The 4,872-nt window shown below is 38.5% G+C and overlaps 1 protein-coding gene across 1 annotated transcript in view; it reads left to right on the forward strand.

Annotated features, from left to right (window-relative positions):
* Positions 1–4,872, forward strand: part of DCC (DCC netrin 1 receptor) — a 1,232,106-nt gene that overhangs the window by 723,818 nt on the left and 503,416 nt on the right. The gene's annotated exons all lie outside the window — the stretch shown is intronic.

Below are 4,872 nucleotides of genomic sequence, written 5' to 3' on the forward strand. Positions count from 1 at the left end.
GAGGTGATGAGTATTAAAGGAAGTTAAGAAAAAAATGCCTAAAACAGTTGTTCTTTGCCTGGTGCACTGAAAGCACTCAATTCTTGTGAGTGAGTACCATGTACAAATCATTGTGTGAATTGTAAATTAAAATAACTGAAATCCAGCGGTGTTTCCTAATTCTTATTTAGAGAGGACTTTATTACTTTCACAAGCATTAACCCATTTGATCCTCAGATAATGTAGTTATGAAAATCTCCATTTTATAGATGAGCATACCTTACTCTATTCAGAAAGACTGGAACATACTGCCTAAAAAAACTACACAAGTAGCAAATATTAGAACCAGGATTTATATGCAAGGTTTCTAGTCCAGTGATCTTTTCACTGTGCCACACAAAGTAAAAGATATTTCCTAAAAGAGCTATGTATAAAGTAGGGTAGGAGTTCAGATGAGAGAATTAAAACACTTTTATGGGCATCATACAGTTTAATCCTCATAATAACACTGTGAAGTAGGAAGATAAGGGACTGGTATCTTCATTTTATGAATGAAGCAGAGAAGGCTTCAAGATAGCCCCTGACTTGCTCAAGGTCACACACTATTCTGTGGCAGAATAAAGGCTGGGCTAGGTCTTCCAATTTGCGGCAGTGTATGCTTTACATTGCTTTATGCCGCCTCAGAGAACCTCTGCTCACTGCTCAGGATTAGAGACCAGCTTTTCGTGATTGACTGGAGGATTCATTTTAGAATTCATTGTGCATTACCTTTTCAACATGGTGCTTACATATTCTCTCCCTGCTCCCCAGAGTTGAAGACTCTGCTGCTGATGGAGCTTGCTACCCATGAGGGAGTGTATTGTGATAGAGAACAAGGCTCAGAATCCAAAGCACCACATTCTGGTTCTGGCTTAAAGTTAGCCCTCCTCTCCGAGCTTCACTCTGCTTCTCTGTAAAATGCAAACTCTGCCCCTCTACCTCCAAATGGACTTAACTCATCAAATCAGAGAAAAGTGATTTTATTCTTCCAATGCACTTAATACATATTCAAAAATGAAACAAGACATCTATAAATGTCACATATAAATGAATAACCTGTTACTCATTGATGCAACAAATATTGAATGTGAGTTGACTGTGTGTCCAGCACTATATTTAAAATAGTAGAGAACCCAGCAGTTTTTCTGGAAGAAGTTTAATTTTCTTGGTATTATCATTCCTACCAATGAATATATAACTGCACACTGAGTTAAGAGCTCTAGTGGAAAGGAACATGCTTCCGTGAAAGAACTGAAGAAATGCATACCTGGTGTCTATGATGTAATCAGATTTGCATTTGGAAAAGATGCCAGGCTGGAGAATGGGAGTTAGACCAGGGGTCAGCCAGGTGGGTGCCAGAAGCCATTTGGCACGCTTTTGCAGAAGACGAGGCAAGAGATGACGGTGGCTTGGGCCCAGGGTGTGTTAGTGGAGATTTGGAGCAGTGGGGATAAATTTGAGAGGTATTCAGGGGGCAAAATGGTGATGGATTGCTCATGAATGGTGAAGGAGAGGGAGTTGGCAAGTATAGTCCCTGGCGTATTCCAGTGGAGGGATGGTGACGCAATTCACGAAGATTAGGATGCTGGAAAAGGCCCAGATTTGAGAATGAAGATCACAAATTCAGTTTCAGACAAGTTGTGTTTAAGATACCTTTACAACAGTCAAGTCGGAATGTCAAGAAAGGCCTTGCAAATAGAAATCTGGTGCTCAGAGGAGAAATTTAATGCAGAGATATATCAGGAATCTGTCAGTATATGAGGGTCGCTGCAGCTACACAAGGATAAGGTGGCCTATCGTGAGAAAACAGAATAAGAAGAGGACCCAGAACTAAGTTATAATTATTGTGTGGACAGAGGCTGAAACTAAACAAAATAAATAATTTGAAACCAAAACCTATTTCCCTGCAAAAGGATAGCTTTTATTTTGTTGTTACAGTAGCTATTTGTTATGTAACTAGTCTCTTGAATGTATACTAGTTGCTGAGGCAGAGATTATATTAAAGCAAATTTTTAAAAAGTCTGTTCCTAGGTCTATCCTTTTTAAGAAATCAAGAAAAAAACCAAAATTTTTAACCTAAATTTAGTGGAGATACCTCTGACTAAGAAGACAATCTCTAATCCCTATTAAATTTTATCTATCAGTGAATCATCTCAAAACCTTCTTTCCCTCTAAGGTAGCACTGATTCCAAAATCTATGGTTCTAGCGTAATATGGAACATGGTATTTGGGTGGTTGTTTCTGCTATCAATTTGAGCCCTATTCTATTGAACACCATATTTCAGTTTTAAAATCTTGTCATTGTTATTACATTCTTGCATTCACTAAAGAAATAAAAATGAAAGTGAGTGGATGAAGAGGAGATTCTAAAAATCTTTCCATTAAGAATAATATAACTAACTCCTTCCCTACAAAGGAACGTTACTGTAACTCTCTTTGACACAACTAATTAGGTATTTGACACCTCGAGATAGCATTTGTTGCTCAACTCACAGTTGTAACTAAATGGTAACACCCTGATGCATTTAGGCAAGATAATAGGTATTTGCTTAAAATGTATGCTTAAAATGTATGCTAGAGACTTGTTACAAATGATCCACTAAGAAGCAGGATCATTTTTAATTGATAAATTCTACTTCTGAAATGTAAAAACCGAAGTGCTGAATGCAGCTACCATACAGACACACACACACACACACACACACACACACACACACAGAGGGAGAAAAAAAGAGAGCAAGAGAGAGCGAGAGAGCGATAGAGAGAAGGAGATGATTTTCTATTCCCAGTAAAGCATATTAAAGTAGTAGGCTTCTTTGAGTAGATCCCACTTTCTCAGTTTTCAAATAATGAAATCAAGACCTAGAAAGGTGAAGCGACATGCCAAGGATGACCCAAGTAAATTGAGATGAAAAATGAAATTGAATCCAGTTCTCTAGGCATTTCTAACATCATACTATGTGGAGATTTTATGTAATTATTCTCTTAAAATGTTCACATTTATTTATGCATTCATTTAAAAATTATGAGCCCCAGCAACATAGCTATTTTTTGTACTCAGCGGATATATATCCTGAGTGTGAATAAAATATGAATAGAATATGGCTTCTCTTTTAAAATAATTTACAATTGAGTCCAAGAGACAGGCATGTCCATTAATACAGTGCGAAATGTGCTGCTTTAATACTAGATGTATAAACCAAGAGCAAAGAAAACACAAAGAGAAAGCATTTAATGCTTCTGGAATAGGACATGATGGTAGGAATGCTTCAGCCAGGAGATTTCATTTGAATTGGATTCAAATTAGATTTCATTTGAAACAAGCTTTTGCCAAACCGAGAAGTGTGAGTCGAAGAAGGTAACTCCAGGACAATTGAAAGGAAACTAAATGAAATAAAGGAGGACAGACTGAGAAAAGGCAGAGAGGCAGACATGAGCATGATGTTGTGGGGCAGGGTGGCTCACTGCAGATGACTGTGCAAAGCTTTGGGCCACATCGTGAAGGTCTTCGGGTCTTGTTCCAAGGGAGTGAGATTGGATTAACCATAGAATGGCAGCCAGCTCAAGGTTGTGGGCGTGGAGTTAACAGATTCCGTACTTTTGTCAATAAAAGATATGAAACTGGGAAGACTGATGACAAAACATTAGGAAAAGCTAATATTGTGATGCAATACATTGTAAGCGCAAACTAGAGCAGGGACCAGTTCCAGGCACAGGAGAATATATCCTAACCAGGGTTAGGTTTCAGTGCACTGCACACAGGGTGCATTCCATCCAACCATGCTTGGCTTTATGCCTCAAAATGTGTCAGTGTTTAAGAAGAGTTACACTGACTGATCTCAGCAAAGCAGCAGCATTATTGGAACTGGGTCAAAGTGTGTGCTGTTAGAAGATAAACAGTTATTTTCCAAGACACCTTAACCAGGTAACCCAAAGTACCTAAAAGAAGACTTTACAAGAAATAAATGCTGCTGCTTCTTCTTCTTTTTTAATTTTTAATTGTTTTGAGTACATAATAGTTTTATATCTTTACAGCATAAGAAATGCTTCTTCTTAACTAACTCTTTGTAGTTTCCTTGTAAAAGTCAGAGAGAGCAAGTTGCCTACAGTTTGCTCAGCTAGCAGAAAGAGTCAGACTTTGTATATTTGACACTCTTTGTGGATTTTCAATGAGTGAATTTTCAGTGAACGGATTCTAGAGGGCACAAGTGACTTGTGCCCTTTACTTCAATGAGCTTATTCTGAATTTGCCTGAACCCCACACTACCAGCTCAGAGTTAGGGGGAAAGAAGTGACATGAAGAAGTTTGTCTGGCAATATATCTGCTGTGACTGACCATGGTTCTGAGTTCTGTGCATTTGAAGGGTCATTATGTCTTAATATTCCTAGGAGAAACCTTCATTGAGAGAAAGGAGCCTGCGTCCCCGCTGCTTTCTTACTGGTAGTTGGCACAGTGACAGGCAGAAACCCCAACACAGTGATTGGACAAACTTTTCACACCCACCATTCTCTTTTCTTCAGATCCCAGTGTACATATTTTCCCATTTACAGAGCCCAGACTAGAGTGAGAAGAGAGAACATCCTTAATTACTAACTGCTTCAAGGTGGTCATGATGGAGATTTTAACTACTTCAGGTGACTAGTGTTGTCCTATTGTGGGACCAGAGAAACTCAGCATAATAAACTGCTCTTTCAAACTCAGATGTTACTACTCCTTGGGAAATGGTTTGTGATGTTCTGTTTATAGGTATTAAAGCCTGAAAAACGTGATCAAAAACCTCCTGGGAATCTTTAACTGAACAAATCTGTGATGGACAACATGGTGGGAAATGCCATTTTCCCAGAATGCTTTTG

The sequence above is a fragment of the Propithecus coquereli genome, unplaced genomic scaffold (genome assembly GCF_000956105.1).
Source record: "Propithecus coquereli isolate 6110/MARCELLA unplaced genomic scaffold, Pcoq_1.0 Scaffold37, whole genome shotgun sequence".
NCBI classification, from domain to species: Eukaryota; Metazoa; Chordata; class Mammalia; order Primates; family Indriidae; genus Propithecus; species Propithecus coquereli.